The sequence below is a fragment of the Herpailurus yagouaroundi genome, unplaced genomic scaffold (assembly GCF_014898765.1).
Source record: "Herpailurus yagouaroundi ecotype Mexico unplaced genomic scaffold, PumYag 197, whole genome shotgun sequence".
In the NCBI taxonomy this organism is placed as follows: domain Eukaryota; kingdom Metazoa; phylum Chordata; class Mammalia; order Carnivora; family Felidae; genus Herpailurus; species Herpailurus yagouaroundi.
The window spans coordinates 10,040,400-10,063,768 of NW_024412428.1; the positions used below are offsets into that span (position 1 = coordinate 10,040,400).

At 37.5% G+C, this 23,369-nt stretch overlaps 1 long non-coding RNA gene across 1 annotated transcript in view; it reads right to left on the minus strand.

Moving 5' to 3' along the window:
- Positions 1-3,711: 3,711 nt before the first annotated feature.
- The window catches only part of LOC121012670 (uncharacterized), a 61,344-nt gene continuing 41,686 nt past the window's right edge, over positions 3,712-23,369 (minus strand). Inside the window, exon 2 of the long non-coding RNA XR_005782214.1 lies at positions 3,712-3,791. This is a non-coding gene — a long non-coding RNA (uncharacterized LOC121012670). The remainder of the gene's footprint in view (positions 3,792-23,369) is intronic.

The window sequence follows — 23,369 nt, forward strand, 5'->3', positions numbered from 1 at the left end:
CAATTATGCAGACCAGGCTACTTTCCCATCGCCCTCAACACCACTGATTGACAATTTGCAAATTACCCGCCTAGCGTCTGGACAGTCTCCTAAATTCTTGTGCAATAAAAGCTCAGTAGCTTTAAGGTCTTGAAGGAATTAGTCATGGCCTAACATCAATTGAGCTGTGATAAATCACACTGTGACTGAAATGAACTCACAAATGCAAGCGGCCTTACAAATAGATCTATTTTTCTAAAAGCCAATGGCTGAAAAATTTTCAGCAGTCTACAGTCCGAGTCAATACTAGATAAATTGCCATAGCCAGACATTCTTCCTCCCATCCTTGGCTAAGAAAGTACAAAAGATCTGTTAACAACAGATAAAAATATGAAAGGAATAGAGTTAATTGATTTTCAGGCTCTCTGACTTACAATACGATCTACGTGGTTATTTATAAATGGCAGGTAGGGCATCATTTTCCTGGATTCTTTGGTTGAAGAAGTTTGAGACTGAGTTTTAAGAAGTCTTTCACCTTTTTTTTAAAGTAAAAAATGAAAAAGAGGATAGTAATGTGCTATACTGATACCGGAGAACTGGGGTCATAAATGCCAAAAGATGATTTCTAAATTAAGATGATGTAAAACACAAGGATAAAACAACCGCCTGGCCACAATCTCTGGCTATACCAGAACATTAAGTTGAACAATCGCGGCTTCCTTCAGTCCTTTACAGTACCCTCAGAAGCAGTTTTCTTTAATTATTTTATTTTTTTCTAGATTTGAAAATCATTCATTCAGCAGGACGCTAGCCAACAGAGGCAGACTCTAAGCTCAACTTTGAAATTCCTGGAAAAATACGTAGAGCCTACCCCTATGTGTTGCCGTCCTCATTTTGAGAAATCTCCTTGTAAGTTTTCTTTTGTTTATCTCCAAGGAGGAACTGAATTCTACACCAGCTTTGCCGATAGTTCAAGGGCCATATCTCAAAGCAAAGGAAAAGACAAGTTACCTTAAGGTTTCAAAAACCTTAATATTTTTGGTCGGGAAATGGAAGATAAATAAGTGGGAAGTTATACGTCTGAACGATTCGGAGTCAGTGTGTTGATACTTTGAAAATATTTATGGTGTGGATGGCACAAGATCAATCACAGTTTACCAGGCTTAAAGTTGGGACCCTTGCTCTAAGCAGAACTGCTCTGTGCCACCGAAAAATAGAAGCTTGTGGCACTAAAACTTTTGTGCTTTATTGGATGTCACCTGACATACCTGAGGTATGGCCCACTTGCTACAGGGGCTGGGTTGGGCATTTGCTCTATGCGCACAGGACTCTTGTAAATAAAATTACATTTTAAACGTGATTAAGGAAGCTTTGATTTGAAGCATGCTATCTTTCAATCCACCCTCTTTATCATCTCTAAAATGATCTTTTTAAAACATTTGAAAAGGGGCGCCTGGGTGGCTCAGTCGGTTGAGCATCCGACTTCAGTTCAGGTCACGATCTCGCGGTCTGTGAGTTCGAGCCCCGCGTCGGGCTCTGGGCTGATGGCTCAGAGCCTGGAGCCTGCTTCCATTCTGTGTCTCCCCCTCTCTCTGCCCCTCCCCCGTTCATGCTCTGTCTCTCTCTGTCTCAAAAATAAATAAAACGTTAAAAAAAAAAATCTAAAACATTTGAAAGCAGAACACACCATTCTTATTGTTAAAAATGCTCAGTGATTTCCCGTTGCTTCTACCTAAGCTGTCTCCAGAAACTTCAGTTTCTCCAGTCCGATTATAACCACAACAACCACCTTTTCCTCCTGTGACACAAAGTGAGGATTATTCCTAATATCCCGTGAGCCCGTTGGTTATTATATCGAAGTGGTCTTCTTGATTGGAACACCATGAACACAGCGGAAACCATGGCGACGCATGGATTTTTTTTTTTTTTTTTAAATACTTGCTTACTTTTCTATTGTGTCATCCTTTAGGAGAGCTATCCTTTTGTGGTCTGGTGAACCCATTCATTTCCACTTGAATCAACACTTTCTGTTTATAAACGTGCCCAACATCTGTAACAGTTAACTGTCCTGATCACTGTATTCCTATGGTATTTGAACTTCTATTATAACAGTTGAATGTGACTATCATTATGTCAGAACACGCTGGTCTCCTCTCGTACACTCTGAGATCCGGGAGGCGGTGGATCCTGTGTTACACCACCTTGTGTCTACAGTGCCTGAAATATAGACTGCTCTTAAATAAATTAATAAAACAATGGTGAATCTTTTTATAAAACAAAAGGCTCTTTTTGTAATGCAAATCACCATCCCCTAATCCATTTGGTTTATGAGTTTAGATGTTTGTCTGCTAGGTTTTCTTTTTTTTTAATTTTTTTTGTTTTATTTATTTTTGAGAGAGAGAGAGAGACAGAGAGAGAGAGAGAGAGAGAGAGAGAGGGAGCGAGCAAGCATGGGAGGGACAGAGAGAGGGAGACACAGAATCTGAAGACAGGCTCCAGACACTGAGCTAGCTGTGGGGCTCGACGTGGGGCTCGACGTGGGGCTCGAACCCACGAATCACGAGATCATGACCTGAGCCGAAGTCAGATGCTTAACCGACTGAGCCACCCAGGCGCCCCTGCTAGGTTTTTGTTAATTTTGTTAACACAAGATGGTCATGTAGCTTCAGAGAGAATAATAGGAAATTTTTCTCAGATATTTTTATACCTGATACAGTGATTTATCTACTAGAATGTCAAAAGGAAGTGACTAAGGAATGACTGGAATGACTTAGGAAAGTGGTGGAAAGGAAAATGAAAATCCTAGGCTTTAATCAATTTTGTTATTAATTTTTCAACCTCTGTTCTCTTAACACACTGGAAAAGGTGTAATAAATTGTCTGGTTTGAGCTTCCTTTCTTCATTCCTAGAAGAGGTATCATTATCTAGGGCAATGTCCAGAAGGCTGGAAATACTTCGGGGAAGGAAGTCCTTGCTTAGCTATTCTAGCACACCAGTTGCCAATATCTTTTCCTGTCCCCTTCATCAATTCGGCTTTAGCTGACATTTCCTGAAAAACACACCTCAAAATTCCTTCCCTCCAGGAGGCCTCCTTTGATCAACCCCTCAGTGCATAGGTTTTCAGTTTGAACAAAATGCGTTTCCTTTGTTGTTATTTTGCTTTGTAAACATTCTTAAGCAATTCATGTCTGTTCAGGATTCCTAATTATAATGAAATAATCTTTCTCAGGGAAACATGTACGTGTTCCATTTCTTTGATATCTTTTTTCTATACCCAAAAGCAACCAGCAGAAGATTCACCTAATGTTGACAAATAAATATATCTGTAGGAAATATTTACCGTATCTTCAAACTTTCTCATTTCCAACCATCCCTCATTAAGTGATATATGGCATATTTAATTCTGATGATTTCTTTTATTAATTTTGAAAATATCATAGCATCTCTTAATATTAATTGGAAGTCCTAAATTGCAAAAAATAAAGTCCTGTGATGCTGTATCTCAAAACCAGAATAGCACAAATATTGTGGCAAATCCAAAAGCCTGGGCTTTAGGCCTGGTTTTATCCTGATAGGGATTACTTTGCATTATTAATTACTATGCATCATTATTTCAGTTTCCAAATATGTAAAACAGAAATGATAATAATAATAATAACACTCTGCCACTGTCATACAATAGGTGGATAGATTATTTAGATAGAGTAGAAACGCTTCAAGAAGAATAAACCACTACCTTTGAAGCATCCTCATTTCCTTCCATGTGTTGTACATGACTTTGGCGCTCAGTCGTGTGCTGATACATTGGCTCTCTGGGAAGTAAAAAAAAAAAAAGGACCCACTTTATAGCATTTACTGTTTGTTCTCTGTGGTGTAAATAGCACCCCTATGGTTGCTTTCAAGTTATTGACAGTTTAACAGCCAGCTTGCGAAATTCTTGACTATTTGACAGTTGGTTCTTGATTTAGGCTGACTTTAACCCTCTACTCTGACATAGTAAATTAGATGATTATAATATAACACAATACCCAATCCCCCAAATCAGTCCTTTTCAATATGAGAAAGTGAAGATTACTTCTAACTCTCACATAAGTCCTTCTATTGTTATAGCTATGTGGTATTCTAGGGTTGGACCACCATGAATGCAGGGGATACACAGTGAGAAGAAAAATCAGCCCATTGGAGAGGTTCCAAGATGGCCAAGATGTCAGTGTAAGAAGACTCTGAATGCAAGTTCTCCTCTGGACACTCTGTATCGATGAATCTACACCTGTATAGAGAGTAATTCTTCCTGAAGAGCTGAGGACTGGTGGAACAGCTTCTGCACAACAAACAATAAACATCAGTACACATACAGAAGAGTAGGAGAGAAGGAGGTCACCCCAACACGGTAACCTGTGCATAGACTTGCCCGCCCTGGAGCACGGCAAAAAAAGAACAGTTTAAAGAGCAATTAGACTATAAGTGAAAGAAATCCATTTACAAATCCTAGAGTGTTCACCAAAAGGTCAGGGAATTGCTAGAACTTGTTCTGGGGTCAAAGACACTAGTGGTGGCCATTTTTTAGTTCCTTTCTAACTTGATAGTGGGACAGGAGCAGAGTCCCTCTAGCCAGTCTACTAAAACTACCTCAGCACACCCTGGGTCCCTGGTCCATACCAGCTCCAGCTGACCACCCCCTCCCCCTGCCATTGTAGCCCTGGTGCAGTGTGCCCTGGGTCCCCCTGTCCACACCACACCCAAGCTCCAGGCATCCTGTCAAGATGGCCCCGGTGCAGCATGCCCTCTCTCTCTCAAAAGAAAAAAAGAATTCTGTAATTATACTAAAAACTACTGAACTGTATAATTTAAACACATAAATGTTATAGTATGTAAACTGTAAAAAACAAAAGCCTTAAAAGGCATCAAGAGAAAAATAAAAAGTCACATGCAAAGAAAACCCCAGAAAGCTATCAGCTTATTGTTCAAAAAAAAAAAAAAAAAAAATTCACAGGCCAGAAAAGAGTGGCAGGATACATTTGAAGAGATGAAAGGAAAAAAAAAAATTAAAACTAAGAATACTCTAATCAGCAAGATTATCATTCAGAGTTAAAGGAGAGGTAAAGATTTTCCTACACAAATGAAATGAAAAGAGTACATTAGTACCAAATCAGACTTACGAGAGATGTTAAAGGTCTTCTTTAAGTGGAAAAAAGGTCATAACTAAGAATAAAATATATGAAAAAAATCTTACCGGTAAAAGCATTTACATAGTAAAGGCAGTGGATGGCCATTTAAAAAGCTGGCATAAAGATTAAAAAGCAAAAGTAGTCAAATCAGCTGTAAACACAATAAGTACATAAGGGATACACAAAATAAAAAGATGCAAAATATCATGTCAAAAATATAAAACTGGAGGGGAGGTAAAAATGTGTTGCTTTTGGAATGCATATAAAACATAAGTGATTATCAAGTCAAATAGACCACTATCTATCTACCTACATATATATATCTATATATCTATACATATACATGTAAACATATACACACATATACATGTAAATATACAAGCATATATTACAAATATATTATATATTAATTTATATATACAAGTATATAAATATGTAACAAGACTCATCTCTATGCTGCCTACAGGAGACTCACTTCAGATTTAAGACAGACATACTGAAAGAGAAGGGATGGAAAAAGATATTCCAGGCAAATGGAAATGAAAAGAAAGCTGAGATAGCTATACATATATCAGACATTTCAAAACAAAGACTGTAACAAAGACAAAAAAGGGCACTACAAAATGACAAACAGATTAAGCCAAGAAGAAGACATAACATTTGTAAATATTTATTTACCCAACATAGAAGTACCTAAATATATAAAACAAATATTAACAGACCTAAAGGGAGGAATTAACAATGATACAATAATAGTAAATGACTTAACACCTTAACACATAACATCAATGGATACATCATCCAGAAAGAAAATCAATATGGAAACATTGGCCTTAAATGACACTTAGACCAGAAGGACTTAATAGTTATATATAGAACATTTCATTTCCAAACTACAGAATATATATTCTTTTCAAGTGCAAATGGAACATTCTCCAGAACAGATTGTCTTAATAAATTCAAGAAGACTGAAGTTATATCAAACATCTTCTCTGACAATACTATGAAACTAGAAATCAAGAGAAGAAAACTGAAAAAACACAAACATGTGGATACTAAACATACCAATAAACGACCAATGTGTCAATGAAGAAATCAAAGAGGAAATCAAAAAATACCTTGAGACAAGTAAAAATGAAAACACAATTTTCCAAAATCTATGGGACACTGCAAAAGCAGTTCTAAGAGGAAAGATGATAGCAATACAGACCTACCTCAAGAAACAAAAAAAAATCTCAAATAAACAATATAATTGTATACCTAAATGAGCTAGCAAAAGACGAACAAAGCCCAAAATCAGTAGAAGAAAGGAGGGGCGCCTGGGTGGCTGAGTCAGTTAAGTGTCCAACTCTGACTCTTGATTTCAGCTCAGGTCATGATCTCACGGTTCATGGGATTGAGCCCTGTGTTGGGCTCTGCACTGACAGTGCAGAGTCTGCTTGGGATTCTCTCTCTTCCTCTCTCTCTGCCCCTCCCCTGCTCTCTCTCTCTCTCTCTAAATAAATAAATAAACACTACAAAAACCCAAGTGAGTAGAATAAAGGAAATAATAAAGACCAAAGTGAAAATCACTGAAATACTCAAAAACAATAGAAAAGATCAATAAAACTAAAAGCTGGTTCATTGAAAAGATAAACAAAATTATTGAACCTCTAGTTAGACTCATCAAGAGAGAGAGACCAATAAATAAAATCAGAAATGAAAGAGAAGTTACAACTGACACCAGAAAAACACAAAGGATCATAAAAAACTATCATGAACAATTACATGCAAACAAATTGGACAACCTGGAAGAAATGATTAAATTCCTACAAACACACAACCTTTGAAGACTGAATCATGAAGAAATAGAAAATCTAAACAGACCAGCTACAAGTAATGAAATGGAATTACTAATTAAAAAATTCTCCAGAACAAAAATCTAGGACTCAAACTCTCCAAACAAAAATCTAGGATGAGCCAGCTTCATAGGTGAATTCTACCAAATAATCAAATATTTAAAGAAGAGTTAGGTCCTATTTTTCTCACATTATTCCAAAAAAATTGAAGAGGATGGAATACTTTCAAATGCATTTTTTGAGTTTTATATCAAAACTGGACAAAGACACCACACACACACACACACACACACACACACTACAGACCAAGACCCCTCATGAATATAGATGCAAATACCCTCAACAAAATATTAGAAAACTGATCTCAAAAATACTTCAATAGGATCACACACTATGATCCAATGGGGTTTATTCCAGGGATGCAAGGATGCTTCATCATTCACAAATCAATCAGTGTGATATACCACATTAATAAATCAAAGGATGAAATAATATTATCTCAATAGATGCGGAAAAATTATTTGAAAAAATTCAACATCCATATACGATAAACACTCTCCGAAAGTGGGTATGGATACAAGGGACCTCAACATAATAAAGGCCATACATGACAAGTCCACAGCTAACATCATACCCAATGTTGAAAAGCTAAACGCTTTCTCTCTAATATCAGGAACAAAACAAGGATATTCACTCTCACCACTTTTATTCTATATAGTACTGGAAGTCCTAGCCACAGCAATCAGACAACAAAAAGAAAAAAAAAAAGGGAATCAAATTGGAAAAGAAAAAATAAAATCATTATTTGCAAATGACATGGTACTATATCTATAAACCCTTTAAGACTCCACCCAAAACTATCAAAAGTAATAAATGAATTCAGTAAAGTTGTAGGATACAAAATTAACATCTTGAAATCAGTTGCATTTCTGTACATTACTAATGATTTATCAGAAACAAGAACTAAGAAAATCATTCCATTTACAATTGCACCAAAGAGAATAAAATACTCAGGAATGAAACGTAACCAAGGTGAAAGACTCATACTCTGAAAACTATAAGACACTGATAAAAGAAAGATAACACAAATAAATCGAAAGATATGTTATGCTCATGGATTGAAAAGACTAATGTTAAACTTTCCATACTAGCCAAAGCCATCTATAGATTTAATGCAATCCCTAGCAAAATATCAAAGGCATTTTTTTTTTTCACAGAACTAGAACAAAGAATCCTAAATTTTTTATGGAACTGCAAAAGGCCCCAAGTAGTCAAAGCGATCTTGATAAAGAACAAAGCTGGAATTCTCACACTCCCTGATTCAAACTATGCCGTAAAGCTACAGTAATCAAAACAGTGTGGTACTGACATGAAAACAGACACATATACCAATGCATAAGAATAGAGAGCCCCCAAATAAGCCCACACATATATGACTAGTGAATCTATGATAAGAAAGGTAAGACTATACAATGGGGAAAAGACAGTCTCTTCAATAAATGGTTTTGGGAAAACTGGACATGTAAAAGAATGAAACTGGGCTACTATCTTACATCATATACAAAAACAAATTCAAAATGGATTAAAGACTTGAATGTAAGACCTGAAACCATAAAACTCCTGAAAGAAAACAGAGACAGTAAGCTCTCTGACATCAGTCTCAGCAATATTTTTTTGAACCAATCTCTTTGGGCAAGGATAAGAAAGGCTAAAATAAATAAATGGGATTATATCCACCCCCAAAACTTCTGCACAACAGAGAAAAACATTAACAAAATGAAAAAGCCACCTACTGAATGAAGGAAAATATTTATCAATTATACATCTGATAAGGGGTCAATATCTAAATATATAAACAGCTTCCATCCCTTAATGTCAAAAAAAAAAAAAGAAAAAAAAAGAAACAACCTGTTTAAAAAGAAATGGACAGAAGATTCAATAGACATTTTTTCCCCCAAAGAAGACACACAGATTGCCAACACACACATGAAAAGATGCTCAACATCACTAATCATCAGAGAAGTACAAATCAAAACCACAATGAGATTTCACCTCACAGCTGTCATAGTGGCTATATGTGTAAAACAGATAAGAAATAACGTGTTGGTGAGGATATGAAGAAAAGGGAACCTTCATATATTCTGATAGGGAATGTGAACTGGTGCAGCATCTGTGGAAAACGGGACGGAGGTTCTTCAAAAAATTAAAAATAGAACTACCATATGATCCAGCATGTGGGTGGGAATATCCACTTTTGGGAATGTCTCCAGTGAAAATGAAAATACCAGTTTGAAGAAATAGATGCACCCCTGCATTCACTGCAGAATGATTTACAATAGCTAAGATATGGAAACAGCCTAGGCATCCAAAGAGGGATGAATGGATGAATAAAGAAGTTGTGGTATATGTGTACCCCCCACCCCCCCCCCCCCCCACATGCTGGAATATTACTCAGCCATTTGTGAAATACAGGTGGACCTCAAGGGCATTATGCTAAGTGAAACAGGTCAGACAAAGAAAGAAAAATACCATATGTTTTTACTTATATGTGGAAAGTAAAACAAAACAAACAAAACAGAAACAAACTCATGGTTACAGGAAACAAAATGTTGATTACTAGACAACAGCAGATAAAATAGGTGACAAGGATTAAGAGATACAAACTTCCAGTTATAAAACAAAGAAGCCATGGGGATGTAACATACAGCGTAAGAAATATAGATGAATAATATCATAATAGGTTTGTACGGTGACAGAAGGCAACCAGACTTATGAGGATCATATCATAATGTATCTAAGTATTGCATCACTAGGATATACACCTGAAAGTAATAGAATATTGTGTGTCAATTACACATAAGGAAATCAACCCATTGATTTAAAAAAAATACTTGCTTCTCTTTCTATTTCTACTCTATCTCTTTCTACTACAGTTAGTAACTATCTATTCGCTTAATGGCTCAAATATTCATTTCGTCATCTAATCTTAATTTAGACTTTTGTTTCCATAAGATAATTGCAGATTCCCCTGCACCTGATATGGAGCAGCGTATTTTCTCTAAAACCATTGAAATAAACGGTATAATATAACTCTATTGCATAAAGTGAGCTCCTCCTGCTTTATTACTATCTATGCAATGCATCGATCTCCGGCCCTAGACGAAGTTTTCTTACTTGGACTTTGATGTTTTACATCATTTTGAACTTCCTACAAATAGAACTTCCTATTTTTTTTCTTCAGCTACAAGACAAAGAGAAGAATAAAGTGAACACGAAGTGCTCAGGTGACTGGGGAGGAGAGTCCATGGTGGGGATTTGGGGGAGAGGTTTGGTTTTTTAGTGAATCATGGTTTACAGATACAAAGGAGGATGTATCGCATACATACATACAAAGGAGTAGAGATACAAAGGAGAGTGTATTGAAGATAATTTTTACAGGAGAGCCTAAGTCATGAAAAGGCAAGCTACACTTCAGTTCTGCCAACGAAAGTCTGAGGAAAACTGCATAAACAGACCTCATAGAGATACATTTCATTTTATTCACTGCTACGGGGGAGGGATTCTGCTGTGCAGACTGTTTATTGTCATGGTATCTCATGCCCTTCTTGGAATTTCGCGATATAAACACGGAAGAAATTGGGAAAGGTGGGACACGAGGAAGCCCGAGGTAAGATCCAATCCATCTTGTTCCTCGTGGAAGAATTCCCCAGATGTCTTTCTTAATGCATACCACCGAAAACGTCTTCCTGGCTGTGCATTTCCTGGATGTATACGGAGAGCACGTTGCATCCATCCTTTCTTCAAGTAGCCATCGTTCAAAAAGCTGGATTTGCCCTGTGACCTATCAGAACCTGCACTGCAGCAAGCCAAACACGGCAGGGGGCTGTTCTGTGGGTATTTTTTTTTTCAACATTTATTTATTTTTGGGACAGAGAGAGACAGAGCATGAATGGGGGAGGGGCAGAGAGAGAGGGAGACACAGAATCGGAAACAGGCTCCAGGCTCCGAGCCATCAGCCCAGAGCCCGACGCGGGGTTCGAACTCAATGGACCGTGAGATCGTGACCTGGCTGAAGTCGGACGCTCAACCGACTGCGCCACCCAGGCACCCCTGTGGGTATTTTAAAAACTGCCTCTTCTAGATAATTTCTACTTCCTCTTTCCTCTCTGTCAACAATCTCATTCTATAGTTATAAAATTCCTTCACTTATTTTTAGAAGTAAATGATTGTGTAAATAATCCACAAATACCCCATCCAAATCTTAGACCGTAAGACTTCCCCCTCTTGATCTAGGCTCTGGGTTTCGGAAACACTTGATTAGGTGTAAGTGTTAAGTGAACAAAGAAAGTGACAAAGAGTGCAAAGTATGGTGAAACATGAATGCTCTAGTTTGCATCTTTCCGGTCAGAGACAAAGCAATTTAAGTAGTAATTTAGCTAGAATCAAAGTTATGCGTTATGAAACTACATAAAGGTGGATCTTCAAAACATTTCCAGTTATAGAAGAGGTTTTCATACTATGAATGCTAAATTACATTGGCCACTTGTTTTCATTTTTTATTTTATTTAACTTTTCCAATTTTTAATGTTTCTTAAGGTAATATATTCACAATGTTAAACTAAAATAATAAATGAGGCTTAGCACATAGTTGGTACTCAATAAGGTTCTGTTGAGTGAATCCATGTATTAAAGAATTAGAAGCCCGTCCTTAGCCCTAGTCCTAATTTTAGTTGTCAAAGACATGCACTTTTTAAAAAAAAAAAATCTATTTTTTATGACTTAATTTCAGTGGAGAAGTTTTAGGTTCACAGCAAAATTGAGAAGGCACCGAGATTTCCCACAATATCCCCATGCATAGCCTTACCACCAGAATGATACATTTATTACAATTAATGAAAATACACTGACATACCATAAACACCCAAAGCTCATAAGTTATATTACAGTTCACTTTCTGTGTTGCACATTCTATGGGTTTGGATAAAGTAGAATGACATATGTCCATCGTTATGATATTATATAGTATATTTTCACTGCCTTAAAAATCCTCTGTGCACCACTATTTTCTCCTTCCCCTTTCCACTCCTCACTCCACATCCCTAGTGGCTACTGATTTTTATTTTATTTTATTTTATTTTATTTTATTTTTATTTTATTTTATTTTATTTCAATTTTATTTATTTATTTTTACTGTCTTGACTCATGTAGTTGGAATCAGAAAGTACGTGACCTCTTCAGATTGGTTTCTTTCACTTAGTAACATACATTTCAGATTCCTTCATGTCTTTTCATGGCTTGCGATCTCATTTCCTTTTCACGCTAATATTTCATCGTCTGGATGTACCACAGTTTATCTGTTCACTTACTGAAGAATATGATGGTTGCTTCCAAGTTTTCACAATAATTAGTAAAGTTGCTATAAACATCAATGTGCAGATTTTTATGTGGATATGTTTTCAACTCCTTTAGGTAATTTCAAGGACTGCAATTGGTGGATTTTATGGCAAGAGCATGAGTTCTGTGAGAAACCACCAACCGTCTTCCAAAGTGGCTGTCACATTTTGTATTCCCACTGGCAACTGGTGAGAGTTCCTGTTGTTCCACATCCTCACCAAGATCTGGCATTGTCAGTCTTCCGGATTTGGCCATTTAAGAGGTGTGTATTTGTATCTCTTTGTTGCTTTAATTTGCATTTCTCTGATGACATATGATGTGAAGCCTTTTTCCTATGCTGACTGGCCACCTGTATGTCTACTTTGGTGAGGTCTCTGTTAAGGTCTTTGGCTCATTTTAAAATGGGGTTGTTTATTTTGTTACTGTCGAGTTTTAAGAGTATATTTTGTATATTTTGGAAAACAGTGCTCTAGTTGATGTGTCTTTTGCAATATTTTCTGCCAGGTGGTGGCTTATATTCTTGTTCTCTTGACATTGTCTTTCACAGAACAGAGGTTTTAAATTTTAATGCGACCCAGCTCATCAGTGATTACTTTCATGGATTATACCTTTGGGGTTGTGTCAAAAACATCACTGCTGTACTCAAAATCGTCTAGGTTTTCTCCTATGTTATTTTCTACGAGTCTAATACTTTTGTGTTTTGCATTTAGATTTATGATCCAGTTTGAGCTAATTTTTGTGAAGGATGTAAGGTATGTGTCTAGATTTATTTTTTATTGCAAATGGATGGTCAGTTGGTCCAGCCATTTGTTTAAAAGATGTTTGCTTCATTGTATTGTCTTTGCTCCTTTTGTCAAAGATCAATTGAATATATTAATGTGGGTTTATTTCTGGGCTCTCTATTGTGTTTCATTGATCTGTTTGTCTCTTTCGCAAATACCATACTGTCTTGATTATTGGCACTTTATAGTAAATCTTGATGTTGTCTAGGGTCAGTCCTGCAACTTTGTTCTGCTTCAATATTGTGTTGCCTATCCTGAGCCTCTTGCCTCTCCATATAAACCTTAGACAAAGTTTTTCAATATCCCCTAAATAACTTTCTGGGATTTTAATTGGGATTGCATAATCAAGAGAAACACTTTTAACATTTTAAGGGGGTTATCTTCCTATATTCCAAATAATAAATCACTATTGCGTGATTTTACATTCAACACATAACTCCTCATTGTGAGAGACGAGGATCTGCCTCCGTTACTCATCCAAGTTTCTATCTCCTTGTTGCAATTTTTGATACTTAGTGTTTCAGTCCTGTTGCTTTTCTCTGTAACTTTACATGTCATGTTTAAACTTACATTTCTCGTTCCACCAACTTTAAATATAGTATCTCAGCTTCCCACAATGTTAGATGAGGATAGTAGTATCTACTTCCTTTCTCCTTTCCTCTTTTCTTTTTGTATAGTCAAGGTTAATGAAGTTTAGACTGTTTCATAACTACGTCAAACACTTGCAGTTTTTCAATGAATTCTCTCTTAAGGTTGAAAAAATAATACTATTTGCAAAATTATAACTATATGCAAAATAGAGGGCTAGCATTATATATTATATATATATCGGTGGGTACAATGTCCTGACTGCGATGTCACTTGAAGGAAACAATTCAAAGCAGCCAAGCTAAGTGGAGTTTCTTTCCTTCACTTCTGTTGTTCAAAATTGTGCCATAGCTTACTTTGAAATGTATTTTGACACGTCTTCCTTACATATTTAAAAAAAAAAATTTTTTTTTTAACATTTATTTATTTTTGAGACAGAGAGAGAGAGAGAGAGCATGAACAGGGGAGGGTCAGAGAAAGAGGGAGACACAGAATCCGAAACAGGCTCCAGGCTCCGAGGTGTCGGCCCAGAGCCCGACACGGGGCCCGAACCCACGGACAGTGAGATCATGACCTGAGCGAAGTCGGACGCTTAACCGACTGAGCCACCCAGGCGCCCCTTCCTTACATATTTTATAGCTTTCTTAGCTGTTTTAATTATTTTACTCACCTCTTGAGAGTAGAAACATTTCTGTGTTTATTTTCATCATTTCTTAATAATATAAGAATTATTTTCTTCTTTCAGTCCAGTGGCTTCCCTCTTTACTTTGAATCCTTTGCTTATTAGACATTCTGTATAACTGTCATGCTGGGGAACATGTTCATTGAGCTCCTCAGTCATGTTGATGATTTCTCCTATTCCATGACTTTCTCACTCTTTACCTTCCTTCCTTTCAGAAAGGTTGTATGGGAGATAATGTCCTGAGCCGCTTGATAGCTAAAAAGGCTTTTGTTTGTCCTCTCGTTGGAAACTTGGGGAGATCTAGTAGTCCAGGTTTCAAATAATTTTCTCCCAGAACTTATATGCCATTATTTCATTGATGGCAGTTAGTGTTGATGAGACAACCAATGCCCATCTGTTCCTCATTTTCTGTGTTTCGCGCTGTGGCAGTTTTAATACCCTTTCCTTAATGTTTTGAAATGTCATGGTAATTTGTCTAGGGAGAGTGGGTTGTTTTTTCATTCCTTCTTCTTGGGTCTCCGTAGACTCTTAAAATGTGAAGGACTCATGCCTCTTTTCAGCCCTGGAAAAACTCTCACGCTTCTTTATTTTACAATTTTCCCTATGTTTTTCGTTCTGTATCCAGAACACCTGTTGGTCAGAAGTTGTAATTCCTAGATTAGGTTCTTCACCTTCCATATCTCAGGCTTTCAGTTCCGTATTCTAGGAGATTACCTGGACTTCAATTTCAAACATCTATTACATTAAAAAAGTTATTTTCAAAATCATGTTTACTTTCTGAGAGTTCTTTTTTATTGTTTCTACCTCATAGTGCCCTGTTCTTATTTAATGAATGGCATATGTTCTTTCTCTAAACATCTTTATCAAGGCAAAATGTGCATACTGTAAAATCTGTACAATTTAAGTGTACAACTCAATGATTTTTAGCAAATTTATCGGGTTGTATAATCACCGCAATCCAGTTTTAGAACATTACCATCACCTCAGAAAGATCTCTTGTGCCCATTTTTAGTCAACCTCTGCTCTCATCCTCATTCCCGATTAATCTACTTTCTGTCCTTAAAGATTTGCATTTTCTAGGCATTTCACATAACGGAACCATCTAACATGTAGTCTTTTGCATTAAGTTTCTTTTCACCAGCATGTTTTTGAGGTTAATTCATGTTTTAGCTAGTAGTTGATTCCTTTTTATTCCTTAATGGTATTCCATTGAATGGATATACACTGCATTTTGTTTTTTCATTCATCAGTTGCTAGACATTTGGATCGTCTTCAGTTCATGGCTCTTATGAATACTAATGCCGTATGAACACTTGCATTTGAGTCTTTGACACAGGTTTTCTTTTGTCCTTAGGTAGGTATTTAGGAGTGAAATTCCTGGATCATATGAAAAGTTTATGTTTAACATTTTAAGTTACTGTTAAACTGCTTACCAAGTGGCTTCCTGTTTCTTGTTTATGGGCAGGGACGTTGAGAGTGGTGAACTAAAGGTTTTCCTTAGGGGACCATTGGGTCAAGTATCTGAAGTATCAGTTATTGGTAGGTCTATTTTCTTGGTCAGTTTGCCCTGAAAGTAGATCTTGAATTTCTTGCCCGAGAGTGGGCTTGAGGTGAGGGAACTGAGGGCTTTCCTGGTTAGTATGTAAACTTTGATTTTCTTCTTACTGCCACATAGTACTTCTGCACTTAATGGGTCTAATGTCCCCAAGGTTAGTGTACCTCTGGTTCAGTCTCTTCAGAGAGTACTCTCCAGTCTTCTGTCAGACTAGAAAAGGGTAGTTACCTAGCTGTGGGAGAGAAAGAAGGAAATATGAGGAGTTAACTGCTCCTGATACAGATTTATCATCATCTCCACTCTTAGCTCCCTCTGGACGCCCATTCTCAGAGATGATTGGTGTTTCTATTTCCTCTGCATCTGGGATGCTATGAAATGCTCAACACCTCTGCCCTTCCCCTACACAATGCAAGACTCTTGACTGTTTTAGCTTAGGTATTTTCTCACATTACTGATGCTCTGATTTAATTCCATCTTGTTTGTAATGCCTGTTCGTCAATATTATGATTATTTTTAGAATATTTATTTAAAATTACCCATAAGTCGGCCATGTTTACCATCATTCTGTTTTCATTTCTTTCTTCTCATATTTCCTTCTTTTTAGTTTCCTATTTCTGTTTAAAATTTCCCTTTTTTAAAAAAAGTCCTTAAACTGATGGCATACTTGAACTTACATTGCAACTATTTTTAAAATCACTTTTGGAAACTTTTTTCTACTTCAGGAACATTTCAGATACAATAAAACAATAAATTTCACATTTTATTTCCATATTGTATTACTGTGTTGGATTTTCTCCTCCGTCACCAGAGATGAATGCACAACTCTCATACTTTACTTGGTAGTTGCTAAAAGAAAAAAAAAAAGTAAAGTAAAAAAATAAGTGTAGAGCATCCTGGTGGCTCAGTTGGCTGAGCATCCAACTCTTGATTTCCCAGGGTCATGGGATCGAGCCCTGCATCAAGCTCCATGCTGTGTGTATAGTCTGCTTAAGACTCTGTCTCTCTCCCTCTGCCCCTCTCCCCACCTCATGCTCTCTCTTTAAAATAAAAAAAAATTTAATTGAAAAACATAAGTGTCTATTTTAGAAAGGTAAAAATGGGGAGAGAGGAGAAGGAGAAAAGGAAAAGACGGGAGGGAGGAAGAAAGGGAAGGATGGAAGGAAGAAGGAAGGGGAAATAGCTTTAGTGTTTTAGGCTGTAATTACATTTCTTTATAAATCTTATTCTGGTACTGTTTTGAAGATATCCAAGGAAAATTTTCATAAGGTGAAGAGAGGGAAACAGGAGACGTTCTTCTGAAGGACAGAAAGCAAAGGGATATATCTAGAGTCCCACTCCTCTAGTAATTTCATAAATTTCATAAATTTCATAAATAGCAATTTAAGTCTCTTGTCCTCTCTTTTGTTTCACTCCAGTTGTTCTTGAATAATGGAAAAATAGGTACATAGAATAACTTTTTTTTTCCTTTTTTTTTCAACGTTTATTTATTTTTGGGACAGAGAGAGACAGAGCATAAACGGGGGAGGGGCAGAGAGAGAGACACAGAATCGGAAACAGGCTCCAGGCTCTGAGCCATCAGCCCAGAGCCTGACGCGGGGCTCGAACTCACGGACCGCGAGATCGTGACCTGAGCTGAAGTCAGACGCTTAACCGACTGCACCACCCAGGCGCCCCTAGAATAACTTTTTAACATCTTCTCAGATCTAACACAAAAGAAGTTTTTATTAATGCATTCAACTGAATTCTAACTGAATAATTCAAACTCCATTTATCTTAGCAAACATTTATTAACTGGTGATACGGTTGCCTCGCAGGGAGAAACACCTAGACCAAAAAATTAGGTTCTGCAGTTTTTAAAAATAGGAGATTTTTACTCTAAGAATTGTGTGTCTGTGTGTGCTATAGTCAAAAGAGATGTGCCCTTGAATGGACTGTATGTGTGCTTCAATACAGTAGGCATAAAGAAAAAAAAAACTCACAAAACCCCCCAAATTTGGGGAAGACTGTAGATCCAAGAGTCATGGCCAAGCTGCTGGCAGCCAAAAGTGAATTAAGTAAATACAACAGATGAACTTCTTCTTTAGAGGCTATTTTCAGCAGCACCCTGTTTTATCTTAAATGAATCAGGCATGGAAAAAATGTAGAATAAATACTTCAACCCCAGAGGGTGAAGGTGTTCTAGCTTCACAGCTCTTAGGGTGAGCAACACTGGATAGGATACATGCATTTCTGAGTCCCAGTTTCTGTGTTTGTTTAAAAACCAAAGCATGACTTCTTTATGAACATGAGCTTTGAAGTCAGACAGAGTCAGTCTGGTTCTGCCATACACTAATGCTTTAAATATGGATACGTTACTTAACCTAAGCATTTTTATTTTTTAAATATTTATTTCTTTATTTATTAATAATTTGTTGTCAAGTTAGCTAGCATACAGTCTATATACAGTGTGCTCTTGGCTTCGGGAGTAGATTTCCATGATTCATCACTTACATACAACACCCAGTGTTCATCCAAACAAGTGCCCTTCTCAATGCCCATCACCCATCTTCCCTGCCGCCCAATGCCCCACCCCCATCAACCCTCAGTTTGTTCTCTGTATTTAAGAGTCTCTTATGATTTGCCTTCCTCTCTGTTTGTAACTTCTTTTTCCTTCCCTTCCCCCATGGTCTTCTGTTAAGTTTCTCAAATTCCACATATGAGTGAAAACATACGACATCTGTCTTTCTGTGACTGACTTATTTCACTTCGCATAATACTCTCCAGTTCCATCCATGTTGTTGCAAATGGCAGGGTTTCATTCTTTTTCATCAACAAGTAGTATTCTATTGTATGTATTGTCTTGTATATATACATACACCACCTCTTTATCCATTCATCAGTTGATGGACATTTGGGCTCTTCCCGTAATTTGGCTATTGTTGATAGTTCTCCTATAAACATCGGGGTACATGTGCCCCTGTGAATCAGCACTCCTGTATCCTTTGGGTAAATTCCTAGTAGTGCTACTGCTGGGTTGTAGAGGAAACAACAGATGTTGGTGAGGATGTGGAGAAACGGGAACCCTCTTGCACTGCTGGTGGGAATGCAAACTGGTGCAGCCACTCTGGAAAACGGTGTGGAGGTTCCTCAGAGAATTAAAAATACTTGTGCATTCTTTAACCCAAGCATTTGTAACTGTTTGGTTACGTTTTTGTTCCCAGCTGTGAAAAGAGAATTCCAAAAACACATACCTCATAGAGTTGTGAGACTGGAATACTTTAGTCCATTTAAAGCACTTAGCTCTAATGCCTGGACAAAGTGCCCCTAAGTGTTACTGTTATTATTACCTCAATTAAGCTTTTAGTGTATTGTCATAATGTCTAAAGATTGACTGTTGTTGTTGACGATGATGATGGTAACCACTCGTCAAAGGTAACTGATGAAAAGAACCTGGGTAATTATTATCGAGGCTATTTTCCCCTACTCATTTATAAACTGTTGAAATCAAAGTGTCTGAACCAAGTACTCTCAAGGCTGCATATGCTGATGCACTTAAAGAAAAGAGGCAATTTATAGTGGGCCTCACTAGTGCTAGTTCTAGAAAACCTTGTTTTTATTTCTTTTCTTTTTTTTAAGAATTTTTTAATGTTTATTGATTTTTGAGACAGGGAGAGACAGAGCATGAACGGGAGAGGGGCAAAGAGTGAGAGAGACACAGAATCTGAAACAGGATCCAGGCTCTGAGCGGTCAGCACAGAGCCTGACGCGGGGCTTGAACTCACGGACCGTGAGATCATGACCTGAGCCGAAGTCGGATGCTTAACTGACTGAGCCACCTGGGTGCCCCTTGTTTTTATTTCTTGAACACACAGAAGACTTAATCTCTAGCTACCTTGCGGTCGGGGGGGGGGGGCTCCATGTGACTTGTTCTATCCAATGACAAGTAAGTAGAAATGGGAAGTCACTACGGTTAGAGGTAGTGAAAAGCTCCTAGAGGTTTTCTGAGTCTCTCTTCCTCACGTTGAAAGGGTAGAACCAGAGGGTTGCATGACTGAATCACTAGAGGTACAACAGCGGATCCAGGGAGTCAGCCAAATCCACGGTGGATTTTGTAGGAGAGAAAAATGTGTTTTGTGAAAGGCACTGAGATAATGGGATTGTTTGTTACAACTGCACAGCCTAAGTGATCCTCCTTATACACTGTTATAAAGCCTGAAGTTCCTCTTCATGCTGCAGACCTTAAATTCAGAATTAAGTAGTTATATAAGAGGGAGATCACTCGATTAGTGGCACAGCTTGGACTAAACTCCTGTTTCCAGATTTCCTCCTAGGATATTGTTCTACTGATATTCTAAACTCTACACCTAATTTGCAGGACTACTGTAAAGAATAGATACAAGGTAAGGAAACTGCCTAGCACATGCCCTATCCCATATTGGGTAATTAAAACAATAACTAATGTTTAGATTCTCTATTTTTTTGAAACCAATTACTGTTGCTGTATACATCTGCTTGTGCCAAACTTGCTGTATACATCTGCTTGTGCCAAACTTGCTGATTAATGGCCTTTAATTCTGAATCGCTATTAAACTAGGAATTGATAATGTATCTCAATTTGGGCGCAATTACATTTTTACAGCTTAAACTGCTGGCACAGAATCTACACTTCACTCTATTTTCATCCATTTAATAAAAATGCCTATCCATTTTTCAAACAACGACAGGAAAGTCATTCACATTTTCTGCATCTGGAAACTTTGAGAATTTATAAAAGCTGAAGCCAAACTCCTGGGAATTATTTTGTCATCATCCTTTCTTGGTCCCAATTCCTCTATCCCGGCATCATCTCTAATCTTCCTTATCCTTACCTGTGTCCTCTATGTTGTTCCTCTTGTCTTTTGAAAGAAATATTATCACAACATTGCAAAATTCTTTTCGGCATACCTAAGATAACATTTTGCTCCAGTATAATTCAAGGACACCAGGAGGCATTTAAACTAGTAATACAAATACAGTGCCTTCAGTTTTCAGGGCCTTAGAACTCATCCAATTCAGAGTGTACTAGATTATCATCCAAACAAATGCCTTAAAATTGCCTGAGGTGCTTCTTGGGGCACCAGGGTGGCTCAGTTGGTTAAGTGTCCGACTTCAGCTCAGTTCATGATCTCACAGTTCATGAGTCTGAGCCCCATGTCGGGCTCTGTGCTGACAGCATGGAGCCTGGAGCCTGCTTCAAGTTCTGTGCCTCCCTCTCTCTGCGTGCCCCCCCCTTCTCTCTCTCTCTCTCTTAAAAATAAACAAATGTTACAAAAATTTAAAAAATGGCCTGAGGTGCTTCTTAAACATGTTGATTCTTAACTGCGTCCTTAACCTACTGAATTGTAATTTCCAGTGGGGAAATTACAGGGGGTATAGTAAATTGTAATTTTTTTAAAGCATTATTTTCCTTACATCCTTCTATCTCTCCCACGTTATTTATCCAACCAGGTTATTCCAACCCCTGCAGTCCAATTGGGGAACTACTGAAAAAGTTTCAGTTCCTATATGGCTCTGCAATCAACTTTACAAACCCCTCTGGCAGAATTTGCCCCTACTATTATACATATTGTCCCCAATTTGATACTATTACCCACTGTATTAGCTATGTGCTTCTCTAGCCACAGCTTCATATTATCTCTAGAGATAATAAATGAGTGCTTTGTTTTTTGTTCCTAAAATGTTGAACTGGGAAGGGACACAATCTCTGACAGGATTGAGAATGAATGAATGAAAACACACGCGCGCGCACACACACACACACACACACACACACACACACCATAGAGATCTCTTCAGGTTGTCATTATTAATGTTTACTGAGTAAATAATACTTTTTCTATAAACATATTTTTCATTTTTAATGGGCACTAAGTAGTATTTTTGAAATTGACGGTAGTAGTGTTTTAAAATCAATGGTCAATGCTAAGGCATTTTGAATATTTTTATTCCATTGTTAAGACTGGAAGATCCCCCCAGAGCTGAATTATAGGCAGCTATTCCTTAGAAATTCAGCAGAAGCAAGGAGGCTAATGTGAAAATATGTCTTGGAGCCTTATTCATGCCTGCCCCAAACTGGAAACACACCAAATGTCATCAACAGAAGAATGAATACATAAATCGTGGTATATTCAAATACTGGAATATTACCAAGCCACGAAAAGGAACAAACTAACAATACGTGCAATGACATGAATGATTCCCAAACGAATTATGTTGAGGGACAGAGCCTGATTCCGTTTTTATAACTTTAAGAAGAAGCAGAATAATTTCTGGTGATAGAAGTCAATGGTTTTTTAGCAGGAGAAAGACTGATTACGTGGAAGGATGGAAAAGTTCTGTGTGTTGATTGTGGGTGATACTTCCATGAGTATAAATATTTCTTAACACTCACTGAAATGAACATGAAAGATCTATGCACTGCATGCAACCTATACTTCAACAACAGCAACAACTACCGTGGAACATGCAAATTTGGAAAAACGTGCCTCAGAGATAGAAATGAAAAATAACATCATGGACACATGAAACTTTTGTCCCAATATACAATTCGAATGAGACAATATATAGGTTATAAAGACCTCACGTACCATCCTCTTGTCCTAGAAAGAAAGTGCAGGGTGGAGTGGAGGTCCTGGTAGGCCTCCACTGATACTTGGCTACCACTAGAAATACTGGTAAGAACAGACTATGGAGCCTTCATAAATTTAACATTTACTTTGCTAAGTTAAGCAGCCCTAAGTGTACCAGAGCTCATGGATACCCTACTGAGAAGGCATTCAGGAAACTGAGTCATGGGGAGGCAAGGTAGATGGAAGACAAAATATCTCAACTATAGCTATCTATACTTCCTTACCCACAGAAACTGGTTAGGCCTCAAGTCTCTTCTTGAGACTTGCATGGGTCTCAATTAATCCCTTACTGACTTTAGCTCAACATCTACGTAAATATGAGGCAACATTTAGTATACCGATTATGCTGATAGTCTCAAATAATAATCTTCCTGTATGTACACTCTTGTCCTGTAACTCTATAGTCCTTTTCCACTCTGATATTGAGTTTAGCCATCTGATTCGCTTTCACTAACGAGTAGAAAACTTGATGCAAGCTGAGATTTGATAAGGTGTTTTCTTGTTTCTTCTTCCCTCTCGGACCCCTTATACTGCCATGAGACAAACTCAGGTGAAATTGTTGGAAAATGAGAGGTCATTTGAGGATAGCTGAGGTATCCTAGATAATAGTCGGTCAACTTCCAGGATCAGAGCCACCAAGCTGACCTGAAGTTGCCTGTAGATGCATAAGGGAGATGAATACAAACCAGAGGAAGGAAGGAAGGAAGGAAGGAAGGAAGGAAGGAAGGAAGGAAGG